We start from the raw sequence: 27,717 nt of genomic DNA on the forward strand, positions 1-27,717 counted from the left end.
CAGATTGGAAACCCTCTTTTTGTGGAATTTGCAAGTGGAGATTTCAAGCGCTTTGGGGCCAACGGTAGAAAAGGAAATATCTTCGTATAAGAACCAGAGAGAATCATTCTCAGCAACGACTTTGGGATGTGTGCGTTCCACTCACAGAGTTTAACCTTTCTTTTCATAGAGCACTTTGGAAACCCTCTGTTTGTAACGTCTGCAAGTGTATATTTGGACCTCTTTGAGGATTTCGTTGGAAATGGGATTTCTGCATCTAACGCTAGAAAGAAGAATTCTCAGTAACTTCTTTGGGCTGTGTGTGTTCAACTCACAGGGTTGAACCTTCCTTTAAACAGAGCAGATTTGAAACCCTCTTTTTGTGGAATTTGCAAGTGGAGATTTCAAGCGCTTTGGGGCCAACAGTAGAAAAGGAAATATCTTCGTATGAAACCGGGAGAGAATCATTCTCAGCAACCACTTTGGGATGTGTGCGTTCCACTCACAGAGTTTAAACTTTCTTTTCATAGAGCACTTTGGAAACACTCTGTTTGTAAAGTCTGCAAGTGGATATTTGGACCTCTTTGAGGATTTCGTTGGAAACGGGATTTCTGCATCTAACGCTAGACAGAAGAATTCTCAGTAACTTCTTTAGGCTGCGTGTGTTCAACTCACAGAGTTGAACCTTCCTTTAGACAGAGCAGATTTGAAACCCTCTTTTTGTGGAATTTGCAAGTGGAGATTTCAAGCGCTTTGGGGCCAACGGTAGAAAAGGAAATATCTTCGTATGAAACCTAGAGAGAATCATTCTCAGCAACCACTTTGGGATGTGTGCGTTCCACTCACAGAGTTTAACCTTTCTTTTCATAGAGCACTTTGGAAACACTCTGTTTGTAAAGTCTGCAAGTGGATATTTAGACCTCTTAGAGGATTTCGTTGGAAACGGGATTTCTGCATCTAACGCTAGACAGAAGAATTCTCAGTAACTTCTTTGGGCTGCGTGTGTTCAACTCACAGAGTTGAACCTTCCTTTAGACACAGCAGATTTGAAACCCTCTTTTGTGGAATTTGCAAGTGGAGATTTCAAGCGCTTTGGGGCCAACGGTAGAAAAGGAAATATCTTCGTATGAAACCTAGAGAGAATCATACTCAGCAACCACTTTGGGATGTGTGCGTTCCACTCACAGACTTTAACCTTTCTTTTCATAGAGCAGTTTGGAAACACTCTGTTTGTAAAGTCTGCAAGTGAATATTTAGACCTCTTTGAGGATTTCGTTGGAAACGGGATTTCTGCATCTAACGCTAGACAGAAGAATTCTCAGCAACTTCTTTGTGCTGCGTGTGTTCAACTCACAGAGTTGAACCTTCCTTTAGACAGAGCAGATTGGAAACCCTCTTTTTGTGGAATTTGCAAGTGGAGATTTCAAGCGCTTTGGGGCCAACGGTAGAAAAGGAAATACCTTCGTATAAAAACTAGAGAGAATCATTCTCAGCAACCACTTTGGGATGTGTGCGTTCCACTCACAGAGTTTAACCTTTCTTCTCATAGAGCAGTTTGGAAACACTCTGTTTGTAAAGTCTGCAAGTGGATATTTGGACCTCTTTGAGGATTTCTTTGGAAACGGGATTTCTACATCTAACGCTAGACAGAAGAATTCTCAGTAACTTCTTTAGGCTGCGTGTGTTCAACTCACAGAGTTGAACCTTCCTTTAGACACAGCAGATTTGAAACCCTCTTTTTGTGGAATCTGCAAGTGGAGATTTCAAGCGCTTTGGGGCCAACGGTAGAAAAGGAAATATCTTCGTATGAAACCTAGAGAGAATCATTCTCAGCAACCACTTTGGGATGTGTGCGTTCCACTCACAGAGTTTAACCTTTCTTTTCATAGAGCAGTTTGGAAACACTCTGTTTGTAAAGTCTGCAAGTGGATATTTGGACCTCTTTGAGGATTTCGTTGGAAACGGGATTTCTGCATCTAACGCCTGACAGAAGAATTCTTAGTAACTTCTTTGGGCTGAGTGTGTTCAACTCACAGAGTTGAATCTTCCCTTAGACAGAGCAGATTTGAAACTCTCTTTTTGTGGAATTTGCAAGTGGAGATTTCAAGCGCTTTGGGGCCAACGGTAGAAAAGGAAACATCTTCGTATAAAAACTAGCGAGAATCATTCTCAGCAACCACTTTGGGATGTGTGCGTTCCACTCACAGAGTTTAACCTTTCTTTTCATAGAGCAGTTTGGAAACACTCTGTTTGTAAAGTTTGCAAGTGGATATTTGGACCTCTTTGAGGATTTCGTTGGAAACGGGATTTCTGCATCTAACACTAGACAGAAGATTTCTCGGTAACTTCCTTGGGCTGCGTGTGTTCAATTCACAGAATTGAACCTTCCTTTAGACAGAGCAGATTTGAAACCCTCTTTTTGTGGAATTTGCAAGTGGAGATTTCAAGCGTTTTGGGGCCAACAGTAGAAAAGTAAATATCTTCGTATAAAAATCAGCGAGAATCATTCTCAGCAACCACATTGGGATGTGTGCTTTCCACTCACAGAGTTTAACCTTTCTTTTCATATAGCACTTTGGAAACACACTGTTTGTAAAGTCTGCAAGTGGATATTTGGACCTCTTTGAGGATTTCGTTTTCAACGGGATTTCTGCATCTAACGCTAGACAGAAGAATTCTCAGTAACTTCTTTAGGCTGCGTGTGTTCAACTCACAGAGTTGAACCTTCCTTTAGACAGAGCAGATTTGAAAACCTCTTTTTGTGGAATTTGCAAGTGGAGATTTCAAGCGCTTTGGGGCCAACGGTAGAGAAGGAAATATCTTCGTATAAAAACGAGAGAGTATCATTCTCAGCAACCACTTTGGGATGTGTGCATTCCACTCACGGAGTTTAACCTTTCTTTCCATAGAGCGGTTTGGAAACACTCTGTTTGTAAAGTCTGCAAGTGGATATTTGGACCTCTTTGAGGATTTCGTTGGAAACGGGATTTCTGCATCTAACGCTAGACAGAAGAATTCTCAGTAACTTCTTTGGGCAGCGTGTGTTCAACTCACAGATTTGAACCTTCCTTTAAACAGAGCAGATTTGAAACCCTCTTTTTGTGGAATTTGCAAGTGGAGATTTCAAGCGCTTTGGGGCCAACGGTAGAAAAGGAAATATCTTCGTATGAAACCTAGAGAGAATCATACTCAGCAACCACTTTGGGATGTGTGCGTTCCACTCACAGAGTTTAACCTTTCTTTTCATAGAGCACTTTGGAAACACTCTGTTTGTAAAGTCTGCAAGTGGATATTTGGACCTCTTTGAGGATTTCGTTGGAAACGGGATTTCTGCATCTAACGCTAGACAGAAGAATTCTCAGTAACTTCTTTAGGCTGCGTGTGTTCAACTCACAGAGTTGAACCTTCCTTTAGACACAGCAGATTTGAAACCCTCTTTTTGTGGAATTTGCAAGTGGAGATTTCAAGCGCTTTGGGGCCAACGGTAGAAAAGGAAATATCTTCGTATGAAACCTACAGAGAATCATTCTCAGCAACCACTTTGGGATGTGTGCGTTCCACTCACAGAGTTTAACCTTTCTTTTCATAGAGCGGTTTGGAAACACTCTGTTTGTAAAGTCTGCAAGTGGATATTTAGACCTCTTAGAGGATTTCGTTGGAAACGGGATTTCTGCATCTAACGCTAGACAGAAGAATTCTCAGTAACTTCTTTGTGCTGCGTGTGTTCAACTCACAGAGTTGAACCTTCCTTTAGACACAGCAGATTTGAAACCCTCTTTTTGTGGAATTTGCAAGTGGAGATTTCAAGCGCTTTGGGGCCAACGGTAGAAAAGGAAATATCTTCGTATGAAACCTAGAGAGAATCATACTCAGCAACCACTTTGGGATGTGTGCGTTCCACTCACAGACTTTAACCTTTCTTTTCATAGAGCAGTTTGGAAACACTCTGTTTGTAAAGTCTGCAAGTGAATATTTAGACCTCTTTGAGGATTTCGTTGGAAACGGGATTACTGCATCTAACGCTAGACAGAAGAATTCTCAGTAACTTCTTTGTGCTGCGTGTGTTCAACTCACAGAGTTGAACCTTCCTTTAGACAGAGCAGATTGGAAACCCTCTTTTTGTGGAATTTGCAAGTGGAGATTTCAAGCGCTATGGCGCCAACGGTAGAAAAGGAAATATCTTCGTATAAAAACTAGAGAGAATCATTCTCAGCAACCACTTTGGGGTGTGTGCGTTCCACTAACAGAGTTTAACCTTTCTTTTCATAGAGCAGTTTGGAAACACTCTGTTTGTAAAGTCTGCAAGTGGATATTTGGACCTCTTTGAGGATTTCGTTGGAAACGGGATTTCTGCATCTAACGCTAGACAGAAGAATTCTCAGTAACTTCTTTGGGCTGAGTGTGTTCAACTCACAGAGTTGAATCTTCCCTTAGACAGAGCAGATTTGAAACCCTCTTTTTGTGGAATTTGCAAGTGGAGATTTCAAGCGCTTTGGGGCCAACAGTAGAAAAGGAAATATCTTCGTATAAAAATCAGCGAGAATCATTCTCAGCAACCACTTTGGGATGTGTGCGTTCCACTCACAGAGTTTAACCTTTCTTTTCATATAGCACTTTGGAAACACACTGTTTGTAAAGTCTGCAAGTGGATATTTGGACCTCTTTGAGGATTTCGTTGGAAACGGGATTTCTGCATCTAACGCTAGACAGAAGAATTCTCAGTAACTTCTTTGGGCTGAGTGTGTTCAACTCACAGAGTTGAACCTTCCTTTAGACAGAGCAGATTTGAAACCCTCTTTTTGTGGAATTTGCAAGTGGAGATTTCAAGCACTTTGGGGCCAACGGTAGAAACGGAAATATCTTCGTATAAAACCTAGAGAGAATCATTCTCAGCAACCACTTTGGGATGTGTGCGTTCCACTCACAGAGTTTAACCTTTCTTTTCATAGAGCGGTTTGGAAACACTCTGTTTGTAAAGTCTGCAAGGGGATATTTGGACCTCTTTGAGGATTTCGTTGGAAACGGGATTTCGGCATCTAACGCTAGACAGAAGAATTCTCAGTAACTTCTTTGTGCTGCGTGTGTTCAACTCACAGAGTTGAACCTTCCTTTAGACAGAGCAGATTGGAAACCCTCTTTTTGTGGAATTTGCAAGTGGAGATTTCAAGCGCTTTGGGGCCAACGGTAGAAAAGGAAATATCTTCGTATAAAAACTAGAGAGAATCACTCTCAGCAACCACTTTGGGATGTGTGCGTTCCACTCACAGAGTTTAACCTTTCTTTTAACAGAGCGGTTTGGAAACACTCTGTTTGTAAAGTCTGCAAGTGGATATTTGGACCTCTTTGAGGATTTCGTTGGAAACGGGATTTCTGCATCTAACGCCAGACAGAAGAATTCTCAGTAACTTCTTTAGGCTGCGTGTGTTCAACTCACAGAGTTGAACCTTCCTTTAGACACAGCAGATTTTAAACCCTCTTTTTGTGGAATCTGCAAGTGGAGATTTCTAGCGTTTAGGCGCCAACGGTAGAAAAGGAAATATCTTCGTATAAAAACCAGAGAGAATCATTCTCAGCAACGACTTTGGGATGTGTGCATTCCACTCACAGAGTTTAACCTTTCTTTTCATAGAGCACTTTGGAAACCCTCTGTTTGTAACGTCTGCAAGTGTATATTTGGATCTCTTTGAGGATTTCGTTGGAAACGGGATTTCTGCATCTAACGCTAGACAGAAGAATTCTCAGTAACTTCTTTGGGCTGTGTGTGTTCAACTCACAGGGTTGAACCTTCCTTTAAACAGAGCAGATTTGAAACCCTCTTTTTGTGGAATTTGCAAGTGGAGATTTCAAGCGCTTTGGGGCCAACGGTAGAAAGGGAAATATCTTCGTATGAAACCTAGAGAGAATCATTCTCAGCAACCACTTTGGGATGTGTGCGTTCCACTCACAGAGTTTAACCTTTCTTTTCTTAGAGCGCTTTGGAAACACTCTGTTTGTAAAGTCTGCAAGTGGATATTTGGACCTCTTTGAGGATTTCGTTGGAAACGGGATTTCTGCATCTAACGCTAGACAGAAGAATTCTCAGTAACTTCTTTAGGCTGCGTGTGTTCAACTCACAGAGTTGAACCTTCCTTTAGACACAGCAGATTTGAAACCGTCTTTTTGTGGAATTTGCAAGTGGAGATTTCAAGAGCTTTGGGGCCAACGGTAGAAAAGGAAACATCTTCGTATGAAACCTAGAGAGAATCATTCTCAGCAACCACTTTGGGATGTGTGCGTTCCACTCACAGAGTTTAACCTTTCTTTTCATAGAGCAGTTTGGAAACACTCTGTTTGTAAAGTCTGCAAGTGGATATTTGGACCTCTTTGAGGATTTCGTTGGAAACGGGATTTCTGCATCTAACACTAGACAGAAGAATTCTCAGTAACTTCCTTGGGTTGCGTGTGTTCAACTCACAGAGTTGAACCTTCCTTTAGACAGAGCAGATTTGAAACCCTCTTTTTGTGGAATTTGCAAGTGGAGATTTCAAGCGCTTTGGGGCCAACAGTAGAAAAGGAAATATCTTCGTATAAAAATCAGCGAGAATCATTCTCAGCAACCACTTTGGGATGTGTGCGTTCCACTCACAGAGTTTAACGTTTCTTTTCATATAGCACTTTGGAAACACACTGTTTGTAAAGTCTGCAAGTGGATATTTGGACCTCTTTGAGGATTTCGTTGGAAACGGGATTTCTGGATCTAACGCTAGACAGAAGAATTCTCAGTAACTTCTTTGGGCTGAGTGTGTTCAACTCACAGAGTTGAACCTTCCTTTAGACAGAGCAGATTTGAAACCCTCTTTTTGTGGAATTTGCAAGTGGATATTTCAAGCACTTTGGGGCCAACGGTAGAAAAGGAAATATCTTCGTATAAAACCTAGAGAGAATCATTCTCAGCAACCACTTTTGGATGTGTGCGTTCCACTCACAGAGTTTAACCTTTCTTTTCATAGAGCGGTTTGGAAACACTCTGTAAGGTCTGCAAGTCGATATTTGGAACTGTTTGAGGATTTCGTTGGAAACGGGATTTCGGCATCTAACCCTAGACAGAAGAATTCTCAGTAACTTCTTTGGGCTGCGTGTGTTCAACTCACAGAGTTGAACCTTCCTTTAGACAGAGCAGATTTGAAACCCTCTTTTTGTGGAATTTGCAAGTGGAGATTTCAAGCGCTTTGGGGCCAACGGTAGAAAATGAAATATCTTCGTATGAAACCTAGAGAGAATCATTCTCAGCAACCACTTTGGGATGTGTGCGTTCCACTCACAGAGTTTAACCTTTCTTTTCATATAGCACTTTGGAAACACTCTGTTTGTAAAGTCTGCAAGTGGATATTTGGACCTCTTTGAGGATTTCGTTGGAAACGGGATTTCTGCATCTAACGCTAGAAAGAAGAATTCTCAGTAACTTCTTTGGGCTGAGTGTGTTCAACTCACAGAGTTGACCCTTCCTTTAGACAGAGCAGATTTGAAAACCTCTTTTTGTGGAATTTGCAAGTGGAGATTTCAAGCGCTTTGGGGCCAACGGTAGAGAAGGAAATATCTTCGTGTAAAAACGAGAGAGTATCATTCTCAGCAACCACTTTGGGATGTGTGCGTTCCACTCACGGAGTTTAACCTTTCTTTCCATAGAGCGGTTTGGAAACACTCTGTTTGTAAAGTCTGCAAGTGGATATTTGGACGTCTTTGAGGATTTCGTTGGAAACGGGATTTCTGCATCTAACGCTAGACAGAAGAATTCTCAGTAACTTCTTTGGGCAGCGTGTGTTCAACTCACAGATTTGAACCTTCCTTTAAACAGAGCAGATTTGAAACCCTCTTTTTGTGGAATTTGCAAGAGGAGATTTCAAGCGCTTTGGGGCCAACGGTAGAAAAGGAAATATCTTCGTATGAAACATAGAGAGAATCATACTCAGCAACCACTTTGGGATGTGTGCGTTCCACTCACAGAGTTTAACCTTTCTTTTCATAGAGCGGTTTGGAAACACTCTGTAAGGTCTGCAAGTCGATATTTGGAACTGTTTGAGGATTTCGTTGGAAACGGGATTTCGGCATCTAATGCTAGACAGAAGAATTCTCAGTAACTTCTTTGTGCTGCGTGTGTTCAACTCACAGAGTTGAACCTTCCTTTAGACAGAGCAGATTGGAAACCCTCTTTTTGTGGAATTTGCAAGTGGAGATTTCAAGCGCTTTGGGGCCAACGGTAGAAAAGGAAATATCTTCGTATAAAAACTAGAGAGAATCACTCTCAGCAACCACTTTGGGATGTGTGCGTTCCACTCACAGAGTTTAACCTTTCTTTTAACAGAGCGGTTTGGAAACACTCTGTTTGTAAAGTCTGCAAGTGGATATTTGGACCTCTTTGAGGATTTCGTTGGAAACGGGATTTCTGCATCTAACGCCAGACAGAAGAATTCTCAGTAACTTCTTTAGGCTGCGTGTGTTCAACTCACAGAGTTGAACCTTCCTTTAGACACAGCAGATTTTAAACCCTCTTTTTGTGGAATCTGCAAGTGGAGATTTCTAGCGTTTAGGCGCCAACGGTAGAAAAGGAAATATCTTCGTATAAAAACCAGAGAGAATCATTCTCAGCAACGACTTTGGGATGTGTGCATTCCACTCACAGAGTTTAACCTTTCTTTTCATAGAGCACTTTGAAAACCCTCTGTTTGTAACGTCTGCAAGTGTATATTTGGACCTCTTTGAGGATTTCGTTGGAAACGGGATTTCTGCATCTAACGCTAGACAGAAGAATTCTCAGTAACTTCTTTGGGCTGTGTGTGTTCAACTAACAGGGTTGAACCTTCCTTTAAACAGAGCAGATTTGAAACCCTCTTTTTGTGGAATTTGCAAGTGGAGATTTCAAGCGCTTTGGGGCCAACGGTAGAAAAGGAAATATCTTCGTATGAAACCTAGAGAGAATCATTCTCAGCAACCACTTTGGGATGTGTGCGTTCCACTCACAGAGTTTAACCTTTCTTTTCTTAGAGCGCTTTGGAAACACTCTGTTTGTAAAGTCTGCAAGTGGATATTTGGACCTCTTTGAGGATTTCGTTGGAAACGGGATTTCTGCATCTAACGCTAGACAGAAGAATTCTCAGTAACTTCTTTAGGCTGCGTGTGTTCAACTCACAGAGTTGAACCTTCCTTTAGACACAGCAGATTTGAAAGCCTCTTTTTGTGGAATTTGCAAGTGGAGATTTCAAGCGCTTTGGGGCCAACGGTAGAAAAGGAAACATCTTCGTATGAAACCTAGAGAGAATCATTCTCAGCAACCACTTTGGGATGTGTGCGTTCCACTCACAGAGTTTAACCTTTCTTTTCACAGAGCACTTTGGAAACACTCTGTTTGTAAGGTCTGTAAGTGGATATTTGGACCTCTTTGAGGATTTCGTTGGAAACGGGATTTCTGCATCTAACGCTAGACAGAAGAATTCTCAGTAACTTCTTTAGGCTGCGTGTGTTCAACTCACAGAGTTGACCCTTCCTTTAGACAGAGCAGATTTGAAAACCTCTTTTTGTGGAATTTGCAAGTGGAGATTTCAAGCGCTTTGGGGCCAACGGTAGAGAAGGAAATATCTTCATGTAAAAACGAGAGAGTATCATTCTCAGCAACCACTTTGGGATGTGTGCGTTCCACTCACGGAGTTTAACCTTTCTTTCCATAGAGCGGTTTTGAAACACTCTGTTTGTAAAGTCTGCAAGTGGATATTTGGACCTCTTTGAGGATTTCGTTGGAAACGGGATTTCTGCATCTAACACTAGACAGAAGAATTCTCAGTAACTTCTTTGGGCAGCGTGTGTTCAACTCACAGATTTGAACCTTCCTTTAAACGGAGCAGATTTGAAACCCTCTTTTTGTGGAATTTGCAGGTGGAGATTTCAAGCGCTTTGGGGCCAACGGTAGAAAAGAAATATCTTCGTATGAAACCTAGAGAGAATCATAGCAACCACTTTGGGATGTGTGCGTTCCACTCACAGAGTTTAACCTTTCTTTTCATAGAGCAGTTTGGAAACACTCTGTTTGTAAAGTCTGCAAGTGAATATTTAGACCTCTTTGAGGATTTCGTTGGAAACGGTATTACTGCATCTAACGCTAGACAGAAGAATTCTCAGTAACTTCTTTGTGCTGCGTGTGTTCAACTCACAGAGTTGAACCTTCCTTTAGACAGAGCAGATTGGAAACCCTCTTTTTGTGGAATTTGCAAGTGGAGATTTCAAGCGCTTTGGTGCCAACCGTAGAAAAGGAAATATCTTCGTGTAAAAACGAGAGAGTATCATTCTCAGCAACCACTTTGGGATGTGTGCGTTCCACTCACAGAGTTTAACCTTTCTTTCCATAGAGCGGTTTGGAAACACTCTGTTTGTAAAGTCTGCAAGTGGATATTTGGACGTCTTTGAGGATTTCGTTGGAAACGGGATTTCTGCATCTAACGCTAGACAGAAGAATTCTCAGTAACTTCTTTGGGCAGCGTGTGTTCAACTCACAGATTTGAACCTTCCTTTAAACAGAGCAGATTTGAAACCCTCTTTTTGTGGAATTTGCAAGTGGAGATTTCAAGCGCTTTGGGGCCAACGGTAGAAAAGGAAATATCTTCGTATGAAACATAGAGAGAATCATACTCAGCAACCACTTTGGGATGTGTGCGCTCCACTCACAGAGTTTAACCTTTCTTTTCATAGAGCGGTTTGGAAACACTCTGTAAGGTCTGCAAGTCGATATTTGGAACTGTTTGAGGATTTCGTTGGAAACGGGATTTCGGCATCTAACGCTAGACAGAAGAATTCTCAGTAACTTCTTTGTGCTGCGTGTGTTCAACTCACAGAGTTGAACCTTCCTTTAGACAGAGCAGATTGGAAACCCTCTTTTTGTGGAATTTGCAAGTGGAGATTTCAAGCGCTTTGGGGCCAACGGTAGAAAAGGAAATATCTTCGTATAAAAACTAGAGAGAATCATTCTCAGCAACCACTTTGGGATGTGTGCGTTCCACTCACAGAGTTTAACCTTTCTTTTAATAGAGCGGTTTGGAAACACTCTGTTTGTAAAGTCTGCAAGTGGATATTTGGACCTCTTTGAGGATTTCGTTGGAAACGGGATTTCTGCATCTAACGCTAGACAGAAGAATTCTCAGTAACTTCTTTAGGCTGCGTGTGTTCAACTCACAGAGTTGACCCTTCCTTTAGACAGAGCAGATTTGAAAACCTCTTTTTGTGGAATTTGCAAGTGGAGATTTCAAGCGCTTTGGGGCCAACGGTAGAGAAGGAAATATCTTCGTGTAAAAACGAGAGAGTATCATTCTCAGCAACCACTTTGGGATGTGTGCGTTCCACTCACGGAGTTTAACCTTTCTTTCCATAGAGCGGTTTGGAAACACTCTGTTTGTAAATTCTGCAAGTGGATATTTGGACCTCTTTGAGGATTTCGTTGGAAACGGGATTTCTGCATCTAACGCTAGACAGAAGAATTCTCAGTAACTTCTTTAGGCTGCGTGTGTTCAACTCACAGAGTTGACCCTTCCTTTAGACAGAGCAGATTTGAAAACCTCTTTTTGTGGAATTTGCAAGTGGAGATTTCAAGCGCATTGGGGTCAACGGTAGAGAAGGAAATATCTTCGTGTAAAAACGAGAGAGTATCATTCTCAGCAACCACTTTGGGATGTGTGCGTTCCACTCACGGAGTTTAACCTTTCTTTCCATAGAGCGGTTTGGAAACACTCTGTTTGTAAAGTCTGCAAGTGGATATTTGGACGTCTTTGAGGATTTCGTTGGAAACGGGATTTCTGCATCTAACGCTAGACAGAAGAATTCTCAATAACTTCTTTGGGCAGCGTGTGTTCAACTCACAGATTTGAACCTTCCTTTAAACAGAGCAGATTTGAAACCCTCTTTTTGTGGAGTTTGCAAGTGGAGATTTCAAGCGCTTTGGGGCCAACGGTAGAAAAGGAAATATCTTCGTATGAAACATAGAGAGAATCATACTCAGCAACCACTTTGGGATGTGTGCGCTCCACTCACAGAGTTTAACCTTTCTTTTCATAGAGCGGTTTGGAAACACTCTGTAATGTCTGCAAGTCGATATTTGGAACTGTTTGAGGATTTCGTTGGAAACGGGATTTCGGCATCTAACGCTAGACAGAAGAATTCTCAGTAACTTCTTTGTGCTGCGTGTGTTCAACTCACAGAGTTGAACCTTCCTTTAGACAGAGCAGATTGGAAACCCTCTTTTTGTGGAATTTGCAAGTGGAGATTTCAAGCGCTTTGGGGCCAACGGTAGAAAAGGAAATATCTTCGTATAAAAACTAGAGAGAATCATTCTCAGCAACCACTTTGGGATGTGTGCGTTCCACTCACAGAGTTTAACCTTTCTTTTAATAGAGCGGTTTGGAAACACTCTGTTTGTAAAGTCTGCAAGTGGATATTTGGACCTCTTTGAGGATTTCGTTGGAAACGGGATTTCTGCATCTAACGCTAGACAGAAGAATTCTCAGTAACTTCTTTAGGCTGCGTGTGTTCAACTCACAGAGTTGACCCTTCCTTTAGACAGAGCAGATTTGAAAACCTCTTTTTGTGGAATTTGCAAGTGGAGATTTCAAGCGCTTTGGGGCCAACGGTAGAGAAGGAAATATCTTCGTGTAAAAACGAGAGAGTATCATTCTCAGCAACCACTTTGGGATGTGTGCGTTCCACTCACGGAGTTTAACCTTTCTTTCCATAGAGCGGTTTGGAAACACTCTGTTTGTAAAGTCTGCAAGTGGATATTTGGACCTCTTTGAGGATTTCGTTGGAAACGGGATTTCTGCATCTAACGCTAGACAGAAGAATTCTCAGTAACTTCTTTAGGCTGCGTGTGTTCAACTCACAGAGTTGAACCTTCCTTTAGACACAGCAGATTTGAAACCCTCTTTTTGTGGAATCTGCAAGTGGAGATTTCTTGCGTTTTGGCGCCAACGGTAGAAAAGGAAATATCTTCGTATAAAAACCAGAGAGAATCATTCTCAGCAACGACTTTGGGATGTGTGCATTCCACTCACAGAGTTTAACCTTTCTTTTCATAGAGCACTTTGAAAACCCTCTGTTTGTAACGTCTGCAAGTGTATATTTGGACCTCTTTGAGGATTTCGTTGGAAACGGGATTTCTGCATCTAACGCTAGACAGAAGAATTCTCAGTAACTTCTTTGGGCTGTGTGTGTTCAACTAACAGGGTTGAACCTTCCTTTAAACAGAGCAGATTTGAAACCCTCTTTTTGTGGAATTTGCAAGTGGAGATTTCAAGCGCTTTGGGGCCAACGGTAGAAAAGGAAATATCTTCGTATGAAACCTAGAGAGAATCATTCTCAGCAACCACTTTGGGATGTGTGCGTTCCACTCACAGAGTTTAACCTTTCTTTTCTTAGAGCGCTTTGGAAACACTCTGTTTGTAAAGTCTGCAAGTGGATATTTGGACCTCTTTGAGGATTTCGTTGGAAACGGGATTTCTGCATCTAACGCTAGACAGAAGAATTCTCAGTAACTTCTTTAGGCTGCGTGTGTTCAACTCACAGAGTTGAACCTTCCTTTAGACACAGCAGATTTGAAAGCCTCTTTTTGTGGAATTTGCAAGTGGAGATTTCAAGCGCTTTGGGGCCAACGGTAGAAAAGGAAACATCTTCGTATGAAACCTAGAGAGAATCATTCTCAGCAACCACTTTGGGATGTGTGCGTTCCACTCACAGAGTTTAACCTTTCTTTTCATAGAGCACTTTGGAAACACTCTGTTTGTAAAGTCGGCAAGTGGATATTTGGACCTCTTTGAGGATTTCGTTGGAAACGGGATTTCTGCATCTAACACTAGACAGAAGAATTCTCAGTAACTTCCTTGGGTTGCGTGTGTTCAACTCACAGAGTTGAACCTTCCTTTAGACAGAGCAGATTTGAAACCCTGTTTTTGTGGAATTTGCAAGTGGAGATTTCAAGCGCTTTGGGGCCAACAGTAGAAAAGGAAATATCTTCGTATAAAAATCAGCGAGAATCATTCTCAGCAACCACTTTGGGATGTGTGCGTTCCACTCACAGAGTTTAACCTTTCTTTTCATATAGCACTTTGGAAACACACTGTTTGTAAAGTCTGCAAGTGGATATTTGGACCTCTTTGAGGATTTCGTTGGAAACGGGATTTCTGGATCTAACGCTAGACAGAAGAATTCTCAGTAACTTCTTTGGGCTGAGTGTGTTCATCTCACAGAGTTGAACCTTCCTTTAGACAGAGCAGATTTGAAACCCTCTTTTTGTGGAATTTGCAAGTGGATATTTCAAGCACTTTGGGGCCAACGGTAGAAAAGGAAATAACTTCGTATAAAACCTAGAGAGAATCATTCTCAGCAACCACTTTGGGATGTGTGCGTTCCACTCACAGAGTTTAACCTTTCTTTTCATAGAGCGGTTTGGAAACACTCTGTAAGGTCTGCAAGTCGATATTTGGAACTGTTTGAGGATTTCGTTGGAAACGGGATTTCGGCATCTAACCCTAGACAGAAGAATTCTCAGTAACTTCTTTGGGCTGCGTGTGTTCAACTCACAGAGTTGAACCTTCCTTTAGACAGAGCAGATTGGAAACCCTCTTTTTGTGGAATTTGCAAGTGGAGATTTCAAGCGCTTTGGGGCCAACGGTAGAAAAGGAAATATCTTCGTATAAAAACTAGAGAGAATCATTCTCAGCAACCACTTTGGGATGTGTGCGTTCCACTCACAGAGTTTAACCTTTCTTTTCATAGAGCGGTTTGGAAACACTCTGTTTGTAAAGTCTGCAAGTGTATATTTGGACCTCTTTGAGGATTTCGTTGGAAACGGGATTTCTGCATCTAACGCTAGACAGAAGAATTCTCAGTAACTTCTTTAGGCTGTGTGTGTTCAACTCACAGGGTTGAACCTTCCTTTAAACAGAGCAGATTTGAAACCCTCTTTTTGTGGAATTTGCAAGTGGAGATTTCAAGCGCTTTGGGGCCAACGGTAGAAAAGGAAATATCTTCGTATGAAACCGAGAGAGAATCATTCTCAGCAACCACTTTGGGATGTGTGCGTTCCACTCACAGAGTTTAACCTTTCTTTTCATAGAGCACTTTGGAAACACTCTGTTTGTAAAGTCTGCAAGTGGATATTTGGACCTCTTTGAGGATTTCGTTGGGAACGGGATTTCTGCATCTAACGCTAGACAGAAGAATTCTCAGTAACTTCTTTAGGCTGCGTGTGTTCAACTCACAGAGTTGAACCTTCCTTTAGACACAGCAGATTTGAAACCCTCTTTTTGTGGAATTTGCAAGTGGAGATTTCAAGCGCTTTGGGGCCAACGGTAGAAAAGGAAATATCTTCGTATGAAACCTAGAGAGAATCATTCTCAGCAACCACTTTGGGATGTGTGCGTTCCACTCACAGAGTTTAACCTTTCTTTTCATAGAGCGGTTTGGAAACACTCTGTTTGTAATGTCTGCAAGTGGATATTTAGATCTCTTAGACGATTTCGTTGGAAACGGGATTTCTGCATCTAACGCTAGACAGAAGAATTCTCAGTAACTTATTTGGGCTGCGTGTGTTCAACTCACAGAGTTGAACCTTCCTTTAGACACAGCAGATTTGAAACCCTCTTTTTGTGGAATTTGCAAGTGGAGATTTCAAGCGCTTTGGGGCCAACGGTAGAAAAGGAAATATCTTCGTATGAAACCTAGAGAGAATCATACTCAGCAACCACTTTGGGATGTGTGAGTTCCACTCACAGAGTTTAACCTTTCTTTTCATAGAGCACTTTGGAAACACTCTGTTTGTAAAGTCTGCAAGTGGATATTTGGACCTCTTTGAGGATTTCGTTGGAAACGGGATTTCTGCATCTAACGCTAGACAGAAGAATTCTCAGTAACTTCTTTAGGCTGCGTGTGTTCAACTCACAGAGCTGAACCTTCCTTTAGACAGAGCAGATTTGAAAACCTCTTTTTGTGGAATTTGCAAGTGGAGATTTCAAGTGCTTTGGGGCCAACGGTAGAGAAGGAAATATCTTCGTATAAAAACGAGAGAGTATCATTCTCAGCAACCACTTTGGGATGTGTGCGTTCCACTCACGGAGTTTAACCTTTCTTTCCATAGAGCGGTTTGGAAACACTCTGTTTGTAAAGTCTGCAAGTGGATATTTGGACCTCTTTGAGGATTTCGTTGGAAACGGGATTTCTGCATCTAACGCTAGACAGAAGAATTCTCAGTAACTTCTTTGGGCAGCGTGTGTTCAACTCACAGATTTGAACCTTCCTTTAAACAGAGCAGATTTGAAACCCTCTTTTTGTGGAATTTGCAAGTGGAGATTTCAAGCGCTTTGGGGCCAACGGTAGAAAAGGAAATATCTTCGTATGAAACCTAGAGAGAATCATACTCAGCAACCACTTTGGGATGTGTGCGTTCCACTCACAGAGTTTAACCTTTCTTTTCATAGAGCAGTTTGGAAACACTCTGTTTGTAAAGTCTGCAAGTGAATATTTAGACCTCTTTGAGGATTTCGTTGGAAACGGGATTACTGCATCTAACGCTAGACAGAAGAATTCTCAGTAACTTCTTTGTGCTGCGTGTGTTCAACTCACAGAGTTGAACCTTCCTTTAGACAGAGCAGATTGGAAACCCTCTTTTTGTGGAATTTGCAAGTGGAGATTTCAAGCGCTTTGGGGCCAACGGTAGAAAAGGAAATATCTTCGTATAAAAACTAGAGAGAATCATTCTCAGCAACCACTTTGGGATGTGTGCGTTCCACTCACAGAGTTTAACCTTTCTTTTCATAGAGCGGTTTGGAAACACTCTGTTTGTAAAGTCTGCAAGTGGATATTTGGACCTCTTTGAGGATTTCGTTGGAAACGGGATTTCTGCATCTAACGCCAGACAGAAGAATTCTCAGTAACTTCTTTAGGCTGCGTGTGTTCAACTCACAGAGTTGAACCTTCCTTTGGACACAGCAGATTTGAAACCCTCTTTTTGTGGAATCTGCAAGTGGAGATTTCTAGCGTTTTGGCGCCAACGGTAGAAAAGGAAATATCTTCGTATAAAAACCAGAGAGAATCATTCTCAGCAACGACTTTGGGATGTGTGCGTTCCACTCACAGAGTTTAACCATTCTTTTCATAGAGCACTTTGGAAACCCTCTGTTTGTAACGTCTGAAAGTGTATATTTGGACCTCTTTGAGGATTTCGTTGGAAACGGGATTTCTGCATCTAACGCTAGACAGAAGAATTCTCAGTAACTTTTTTGGGCTGTGTGTGTTCAACTCACAGGGTTGAACCTTCCTTTAAACAGAGCAGATTTGAAACCCTCTTTTTGTGGAATTTGCAAGTGGAGATTTCAAGCGCTTTGGGGCCAACGGTAGAAAAGGAAATATCTTCGTATGAAACCGAGAGAGAATCATTCTCAGCAACCACTTTGGGATGTGTGCGTTCCACTCACAGAGTTTAAACTTTCTTTTCATAGAGCACTTTGGAAACACTCTGTTTGTAAAGTCTGCAAGTGGATATTTGGACCTCTTTGAGGATTTCGTTGGAAACGGGATTTCTGCATCTAACGCTAGACAGAAGAATTCTCAGTAACTTCTTTAGGCTGCGTGTGTTCAACTCACAGAGTTGAACCTTCCTTTAAACAGAGCAGATTTGAAACCCTCTTTTTGTGGAATTTGCAAGTGGAGATTTCAAGCGCTTTGGGGCCAACGGTAGAAAAGGAAATATCTTCGTATGAAACCTAGAGAGAATCATACTCAGCAACCACTTTGGGATGTGTGCGTTCCTCTCACAGAGTTTAACCTTTCTTTTCATAGAGCAGTTTGGAAACACTCTGTTTGTAAAGTCTGCAAGTGAATATTTAGACCACTTTGAGGATTTCGTTGGAAACGGGATTACTGCATGTAACGCTAGACAGAAGAATTCTCAGTAACTTCTTTGTGCTGCGTGTGTTCAAATCACAGAGTTGAACCTTCCTTTAGACAGAGCAGATTGGAAACACTCTTTTTGTGGAATTTGCAAGTGGAGATATCAAGCGCTTTGGGGCCAACGGTAGAAAAGGAAATATCTTCGTATAAAAACTAGAGAGAATCATTCTCAGCAACCACTTTGGGATGTGTGCGTTCCACTCACAGAGTTTAACCTTTCTTTTCATAGAGCGGTTTGGAAACACTCTGTTTGTAAAGTCTGCAAGTGGATATTTGGACCTCTTTGAGGATTTCGTTGGAAACGGGATTTCTGCATCTAACGCTAGACAGAAGAATTCTCAGTAACTTCTTTAGGCTGCGTGTGTTCAACTCACAGAGTTGAACCTTCCTTTAGACACAGCAGATTTGAAACCCTCTTTTTGTGGAATCTGCAAGTGGAGATTTCTAGCGTTTTGGCGCCAACGGTAGAAAAGAAATATCTTCGTATAAAAACTAGAGAGAATCATTCTCAGCAACGACTTTGGGATGTGTGCGTTCCACTCACAGAGTTTAACCTTTCTTTTCATAGAGCACTTTGGAAACCCTCTGTTTGTAACGTCTGCAAGTGTATATTTGGACCTCTTTGAGGATTTCGTTGGAAACGGGATTTCTGCATCTAACGCTAGACAGAAGAATTCTCAGTAACTTCTTTGGGCTGTGTGTGTTCAACTCACAGGGTTGAACCTTCCTTTAAACAGAGCAGATTTGAAACCCTCTTTTTGGGGAATTTGCAAGTGGAGATTTCAAGCGCTTTGGGGCCAAAGGTAGAAAAGGAAATATCTTCGTATGAAACCTAGACAGAATCATTCTCAGCAACCACTTTGGGATGTGTGCGTTCCACTCACAGAGTTTAACCTTTCTTTTCATAGAGCACTTTGGAAACACTCTGTTTGTAAAGTCTGCAAGTGGATATTTGGACCTCTTTGAGGATTTCGTTGGAAACGGGATTTCTGCATCTAACGCTAGACAGAAGAATTCTCAGTAACTTCTTTAGGCTGCGTGTGTTCAACTCACAGAGTTGAACCTTCCTTTAGACACAGCAGATTTGAAACCCTCTTTTGGTGGAATCTGCAAGTGGAGATTTCTAGCGTTTTGGCGCCAACGGTAGAAAAGGAAATATCTTCGTATAAAAACTAGAGAGAATCATTCTCAGCAACGACTTTGGGATGTGTGCGTTCCACTCACAGAGTTTAACCTTTCTTTTCACAGAGCACTTTGGAAACCCTCTGTTTGTAAAGTCTGCAAGTGTATATTTGGACCTCTTTGAGGATTTCGTTGGAAACGGGATTTCTGCATCTAACAGTAGACAGAAGAATTCTCAGTAACTTCTTTGGGCTGTGTGTGTTCAACTCACAGGGTTGAACCTTCCTTTAAACAGAGCAGATTTGAAACCCTCTTTTTGGGGAATTTGCAAGTGGAGATTTCAAGCGGTTTGGGGCCAACGGTAGAAAAGGAAATATCTTCGTATGAAACCTAGAGAGAATCATTCTCAGCAACCACTTTGGGATGTGTGCGTTCCACTCACAGAGTTTAACCTTTCTTTTCATAGAGCACTTTGGAAACACTCTGTTTGTAAAGTCTGCAAGTGGATGTTTGGACCTCTTTGAGGATTTCGTTGGAAACGGGATTTCTGCATCTAACGCTAGACAGAAGAATTCTCAGTAACTTCTTTGGGCTGCGTGTGTTCAACTCACAGAGTTGAACCTTCCTTTAGACACAGCAGATTTGAAACCCTCTTTTTGTGGAATTTGCAAGTGGAGATTTCAAGCGCTTTGGGGCCAACGGTAGAAAAGGAAATATCTTCGTATGAAACCTAGAGAGAATCATACTCAGCAACCACTTTGGGATGTGTGCGTTCCACTCACAGAGTTTAACCTTTCTTTTCATAGAGCAGTTTGGAAACACTCTGTTTGTAAAGTCTGCAAGTGAATATTTAGACCTCTTTGAGGATTTCGTTGGAAACGGGATTACTGCATCTAACGCTAGACAGAAGAATTCTCAGTAACTTCTTTAGGCTGCGTGTGTTCAACTCACAGAGTTGAACCTTCCTTTAGACAGAGCAGATTGGAAACCCTCTTTTTGTGGAATTTGCAAGTGGAGATTTCAAGCGCTTTGGGGCCAACGGTAGAAAAGGAAATATCTTCATATAAAAACTAGAGAGAATCATTGTCAGCAACCACTTTGGGATGTGTGCGTTCCACTCACAGAGTTTAACCTTTCTTTTCATAGAGCGGTTTGGAAACACTCTGTTTGTAAAGTCTGCAAGTGGATATTTGGACCTCTTTGAGGATTTCGTTGGAGACGGGATTTCTGCATCTAACGCCAGACAGAAGAATTCTCAGTAACTTCTTTAGGCTGCGTGTGTTCAACTCACAGAGTTGAACCTTCCTTTAGACACAGCAGATTTGAAACCCTCTTTTTGTGGAATCTGCAAGTGGAGATTTCTAGCGTTTTGGCGCCAACGGTAGAAAAGGAAATATCTTCGTATAAAAACTAGAGAGAATCATTCTCAGCAACGACTTTGGGATGTGTGCGTTCCACTCACAGAGTTTAACCTTTCTTTTCATAGAGCACTTTGGAAACCCTCTGTTTGTAACGTCTGCAAGTGTATATTTGGACCTCTTTGAGGATTTCGTTGGAAACGGGATTTCTGCATCTAACGCTAGACAGAAGAATTCTCAGTAACTTCTTTGGGCTGTGTGTGTTCAACTCACAGGGTTGAACCTTCCTTTAAACAGAGCAGATTTGAAACCCTCTTTTTGTGGAATTTGCAAGTGGATATTTCAAGCGCTTTTGGGCCAACGGTAGAAAAGGAAATATCTTCGTATGAAACCTAGAGAGAATCATTCTCAGCAACCATTTTGGGATGTGTGCGTTCCACTCACAGAGTTTAACCTTTCTTTTCATAGAGCACTTTGGAAACACTCTGTTTGTAAAGTCTGCAAGTGGATATGTTGACCTCTTTGAGGATTTCGTTGGAAACGGGATTTCTGGATCTAACGCTAGAAAGAAGAATTCTCAGTAACTTCTTTGGGCTGAGTGTGTTCAACTCACAGAGTTGAACCTTCCTTCAGACAGAGCAGATTAGAAACTCCCATTTTGTGGAATTTGCAAGTATAGATTTCAAGCGCTTTGGGGCCAACGGTAGAAAAGGAAATATCTTCGTATAAAAACTACAGAGAATCATTCTCAACAACCACTTTGGGATGTGTGCGTTCCACTCACAGAGTTTAACCTTCCTTTTCATAGAGCACTTTGGAAACACTCTGTTTGTAAAGTCTGCAAGTGGATATTTGGACCTCTTTGAGGATTTCGTTGGAAACGGGATTTCTGCATCTAACGCTAGACAGAAGAATTCTCAGTAACTTCTTTAGGCTGCGTGTGTTCAACTCACAGAGTTGAACCTTCCTTTAGACAGAGCAGATTTGAAAACCTCTTTTTGTGGAATTTGCAAGTGGAGATTTCAAGCGCTTTGGGGCCAACGGTAGAGAAGGAAATATCTTCGTATAAAAACGAGAGAGTATCATTCTCAGCAACCACTTTGGGATGTGTGCGTTCCACTCACGGAGTTTAACCTTTCCTTCCATAGAGCGGTTTGGAAACACTCTGTTTGTAAAGGCTGCAAGTGGATATTTGGACCTCTTTGAGGATTTCGTTGGAAACGGGATTTCTGCATCTAACGCTAGACAGAAGAATTCTCAGTAACTTCTTTGGGCAGCGTGTGTTCAACTCACAGATTTGAACCTTCCTTTAAACAGAGCAGATTTGAAACCCTCTTTTTGTGGAATTTGCAAGTGGAGTTTTCAAGCGCTTTGGGGCCAACGGTAGAAAAGGAAATATCTTCGTATGAAACCTAGAGAGAATCATACTCAGCAACCACTTTGGGATGTGTGCGTTCCACTCACAGAGTTTAACCTTTCTGTTCATAGAGCAGTTTGGAAACACTCTGTTTGTAAAGTCTGCAAGTGAATATTTAGACCTCTTTGAGGATTTCGTTGGAAACGGGATTACTGCATCTAACGCTAGACAGAAGAATTCTCAGTAACTTCTTTGTGCTGCGTGTGTTCAACTCACAGAGTTGAACCTTCCTTTAGACAGAGCAGATTAGAAACCCTCTTTTTGTGGAATTTGCAAGTGGAGATTTCAAGCGCTTTGGGGCCAAAGGTAGAAAAGGAAATATCTTCGTATAAAAACTAGAGAGAATCATTCTCAGCAACCACTTTGGGATGTGTGCGTTCCACTCACAGAGTTTAACCTTTCTTTTCATAGAGCGGTTTGGAAACACTCTGTTTGTAAAGTCTGCAAGTGGATATTTGGACCTCTTTGAGGATTTCGTTGGAAACGGGATTTCTGCATCTAACGCTAGACAGAAGAATTCTCAGTAACTTCTTTAGGCTGCGTGTGTTCAACTCACAGAGTTGAACCTTCCTTTAGACACAGCAGATTTGAAACCCTATTTTTGTGGTATCTGCAAGTGGAGATTTCTAGCGTTTTGGCGCCAACGGTAGAAAAGGAAATATCTTCGTATAAAAACTAGAGAGAATCATTCTCAGCAACGACTTTGGGATGTGTGCGTTCCACTCACAGAGTTTAACCTTTCTTTTCACAGAGCACTTTGGAAACCCTCTGTTTGTAAAGTCTGCAAGTGTATATTTGGACCTCTTTGAGGATTTCGTTGGAAACGGGATTTCTGCATCTAACGCTAGACAGAAGAATTCTCAGTAACTTCTTTGGGCTGTGTGTGTTCAACTCACAGGGTTGAACCTTCCTTTAAACAGAGCAGATTTGAAACCCTCTTTTTGGGGAATTTGCAAGTGGAGATTTCAAGCGGTTTGGGGCCAACGGTAGAAAAGGAAATATCTTCGTATTAAACCTAGAGAGAATCATTCTCAGCAACCACTTTGGGATGTGTGCGTTCCACTCACAGAGTTTAACCTTTCTTTTCATAGAGCACTTTGGAAACACTCTGTTTGTAAAGTCTGCAAGTGGATGTTTGGACCTCTTTGAGGATTTCGTTGGAAACGGGATTTCTGCATCTAACGCTAGACAGAAGAATTCTCAGTAACTTCTTTGGGCTGCGTGTGTTCAACTCACAGAGTTGAACCTTCCTTTAGACACAGCAGATTTGAAACCCTCTTTTTGTGGAATTTGCAAGTGGAGATTTCAAGCGCTTTGGGGCCAACGGTAGAAAAGGAAATATCTTCGTATGAAACCTAGAGAGAATCATACTCAGCAACCACTTTGGGATGTGTGCGTTCCACTCACAGAGTTTAACCTTTCTTTTCATAGAGCACTTTGGAAACCCTCTGTTTGTAACGTCTGCAAGTGTATATTTGGACCTCTTTGAGGATTTCGTTGGAAACGGGATTTCTGCATCTAACGCTAGACAGAAGAATTCTCAGTAACTTCTTTGGGCTGTGTGTGTTCAACTCACAGATTTGAACCTTCCTTTAAACAGAGCAGATTTGAAACCCTCTTTTTGTGGAATTTGCAAGTGGAGATTTCAAGCGCTTTGGGGCCAACGGTAGAAAAGGAAATATCTTCGTATAAAAACTAGAGAGAATCATTCTCAGCAACCACTTTGGGATGTGTGCGTTCAACTCACAGAGTTTAACCTTTCTTTTCATAGAGCGGTTTGGAAACACTCTGTTTGTAAAGTCTGCAAGTGGATATTTGGACCTCTTTGAGGATTTCGTTGGAAACGGGATTTCTGCATCTAACGCTAGACAGAAGAATTCTCAGTAACTTCTTTGGGCTGTGTGTGTTCAACTCACAGAGTTGAACCTTCCTTTAGACACAGCAGATTTGAAACCCTCTTTTTGTGGAATCTGCAAGTGGTGATTTCTAGCGTTTTGGCGCCAACGGTAGAAAAGAAATATCTTCGTATGAAACCGAGAGAGAATCATTCTCAGCAACCACTTTGGGATGTGTGCGTTCCACTCACAGAGTTTAACCTTTCTTTTCATAGAGCACTTTGGAAACCCTCTGTTTGTAACGTCTGCAAGTGTATATTTGGACCGCTTTGAGGATTTCGTTGGAAACGGGATTTCTGCATCTAACGCTAGACAGAAGAATTCTCAGTAACTTCTTTAGGCTGCGTGTGTTCAACTCACAGGGTTGAACCTTCCTTTAAACAGAGCAGATTTGAAACCCTCTTTTTGTGGAATTTGCAAGTGGAGATTTCAAGCGCTTTGGGGCCAACTGTAGAAAAGGAAATATCTTCGTATGAAACCTAGAGAGAATCATACTCAGCAACCACTTTGGGATGTGTGCGTTCCACTCACAGAGTTTAACCTTTCTTTTCATAGAGCAGTTTGGAAACACTCTGTTTGTAAAGTCTGCAAGTGAATATTTAGACCTCTTTGAGGATTTCGTTGGAAACGGGATTACTGCATCTAACGCTAGACAGAAGAATTCTCAGTAACTTCTTTGTGCTGCGTGTGTTCAACTCACAGAGTTGAACCTTCCTTTAGACAGAGCAGATTGGAAACACTCTTTTTGTGGAATTTGCAAGTGGAGATATCAAGCGCTTTGGGGCCAACGGTAGAAAAGGAAATATCTTCGTATAAAAACTAGAGAGAATCATTCTCAGCAACCACTTTGGGATGTGTGCGTTCCACTCACAGAGTTTAACCTTTCTTTTCATAGAGCGGTTTGGAAACACTCTGTTTGTAAAGTCTGCAAGTGGATATTTGGACCTCTTTGAGGATTTCGTTGGAAACGGGATTTCTGCATCTAACGCTAGACAGAAGAATTCTCAGTAACTTCTTTAGGCTGCGTGTGTTCAACTCACAGAGTTGAACCTTCCTTTAGACACAGCAGATTTGAAACCCTCTTTTTGTGGAATCTGCAAGTGGAGATTTCTAGCGTTTTTGCGCCAACGGTAGAAAAGAAATATCTTCGTATAAAAACTAGAGAGAATCATTCTCAGCAACGACTTTGGGATGTGTGCGTTCCACTCACAGAGTTTAACCTTTCTTTTCATAGAGCACTTTGGAAACCCTCTGTTTGTAACGTCTGCAAGTGTATATTTGGACCTCTTTGAGGATTTCGTTGGAAACGGGATTTCTGCATCTAACGCTAGACAGAAGAATTCTCAGTAACTTCTTTGGGCTGTGTGTGTTCAACTCACAGGGTTGAACCTTCCTTTAAACAGAGCAGGTTTGAAACCCTCTTTTTGGGGAATTTGCAAGTGGAGATTTCAAGCGCTTTGGGGCCAAAGGTAGAAAAGGAAATATCTTCGTATGAAACCTAGACAGAATCATTCTCAGCAACCACTTTGGGATGTGTGCGTTCCACTCACAGAGTTTAACCTTTCTTTTCATAGAGCACTTTGGAAACACTCTGTTTGTAAAGTCTGCAAGTGGATATTTGGACCTCTTTGAGGATTTCTTTGGAAACGGGATTTCTGCATCTAACGCTAGACAGAAGAATTCTCAGTAACTTCTTTAGGCTGCGTGTGTTCAACTCACAGAGTTGAACCTTCCTTTAGACACAGCAGATTTGATACCCTCTTTTTGTGGAATCTGCAAGTGGAGATTTCTAGCGTTTTGGCGCCAACGGTAGAAAAGGAAATATCTTCGTATAAAAACTAGAGAGAATCATTCTCAGCAACGACTTTGGGATGTGTGCGTTCCACTCACAGAGTTTAACCTTTCTTTTCACAGAGCAGTTTGGAAACCCTCTGTTTGTAAAGTCTGCAAGTGTATATTTGGACCTCTTTGAGGATTTCGTTGGAAACGGAATTTCTGCATCTAACGCCAGACAGAAGAATTCTCAGTAACTTCTTTGGGCTGTGTGTGTTCAACTCACAGGGTTGAACCTTCCTTTAAACAGAGCAGATTTGAAACCCTCTTTTTGGGGAATTTGCAAGTGGAGAATTCAAGCGGTTTGGGGCCAACGGTAGAAAAGGAAATATCTTCGTATGAAACCTAGAGAGAATCATTCTCAGCAACCACTTTGGGATGTGTGCGTTCCACTCACAGAGTTTAACCTTTCTTTTCATAGAGCACTTTGGAAACTCTCTGTTTGTAAAGTCTGCAAGTGGATGTTTGGACCTCTTTGAGGATTTCGTTGGAAACGGGATTTCTGCATCTAACGCTAGACAGAAGAATTCTCAGTAACTTCTTTGGGCTGCGTGTGTTCAACTCACAGAGTTGAACCTTCCTTTAGACACAGCAGATTTGAAACCCTCTTTTTGTGGAATTTGCAAGTGGAGATTTCAAGCGCTTTGGGGCCAACGGTAGAAAAGGAAATATCTTCGTATGAAACCTAGAGAGAATCATACTCAGCAACCACTTTGGGATGTGTGCGTTCCACTCACAGAGTTTAACCTTTCTTTTCATAGAGCAGTTTGGAAACACTCTGTTTGTAAAGTCTGCAAGTGAATATTTAGACCTCTTTGAGGATTTCGTTGGAAACGGGATTACTGCATCTAACGCTAGACAGAAGAATTCTCAGTAACTTCTTTAGGCTGCGTGTGTTCAACTCACAGAGTTGAACCTTCCTTTAGACAGAGCAGATTGGAAACCCTCTTTTTGTGGAATTTGCAAGTGGAGATTTCAAGCGCTTTGGGGCCAACGGTAGAAAAGGAAATATCTTCGTATAAAAACTAGAGAGAATCATTCTCAGCAACCACTTTGGGATGTGTGCGTTCCACTCACAGAGTTTAACCTTTCTTTTCATAGAGCGGTTTGGAAACACTCTGTTTGTAAAGTCTGCAAGTGGATATTTGGACCTCTTTGAGGATTTCGTTGGAAACGGGATTTCTGCATCTAACGCCAGACAGAAGAATTCTCAGTAACTTCTTTAGGCTGCGTGTGTTCAACTCACAGAGTTGAACCTTCCTTTAGACACAGCAGATTTGAAACCCTCTTTTTGTGGTATCTGCAAGTGGAGATTTCTAGCGTTTTGGCGCCAACGGTAGAAAAGGAAATATCTTCGTATAAAAACCAGAGAGAATCATTCTCAGCAACGACTTTGGGATGTGTGCGTTCCACTCACAGAGTTTAACCTTTCTTTTCATAGAGCACTTTGGAAACCCTCTGTTTGTAACGTCTGCAAGTGTATATTTGGACCTCTTTGAGGATTTCGTTGGAAACGGGATTTCTGCATCTAACGCTAGACAGAAGAATTCTCAGTAACTTCTTTGGGCTGTGTGTGTTCAACTCACAGGGTTGAACCTTCCTTTAAACAGAGCAGATTTGAAACCCTCTTTTTGTGGAATTTGCAAGTGGAGATTTCAAGCGCTTTGGGGCCAACGGTAGAAAAGGAAATATCTTCGTATGAAACCGAGAGAGAATCATTCTCAGCAACCACTTTGGGATGTGTGCGTTCCACTCACAGAGTTTAACCTTTCTTTTCATAGAGCACTTTGGAAACACTCTGTTTGTAAAGTCTGCAAGTGGATATTTGGACCTCTTTGAGGATTTCGTTGGAAACGGGATTTCTGCATCTAACGCTAGACAGAAGAATTCTCAGTAACTTCTTTAGGCTGCGTGTGTTCAACTCACAGAGTTGAACCTTCCTTTAAACAGAGCAGATTTGAAACCCTCTTTTTGTGGAATTTGCAAGTGGAGATTTCAAGCGCTTTGGGGCCAACGGTAGAAAAGGAAATATCTTCGTATGAAACCTAGAAAGAATCATACTCAGCAACCACTTTGGGATGTGTGCGTTCCACTCACAGAGTTTAACTTTTCTTTTCATAGAGCAGTTTGGAAACACTCTGTTTGTAAAGTCTGCAAG

Source organism: Gorilla gorilla, chromosome 21 (genome assembly GCF_029281585.2).
Source record: "Gorilla gorilla gorilla isolate KB3781 chromosome 21, NHGRI_mGorGor1-v2.1_pri, whole genome shotgun sequence".
NCBI classification, from domain to species: domain Eukaryota; kingdom Metazoa; phylum Chordata; class Mammalia; order Primates; family Hominidae; genus Gorilla; species Gorilla gorilla.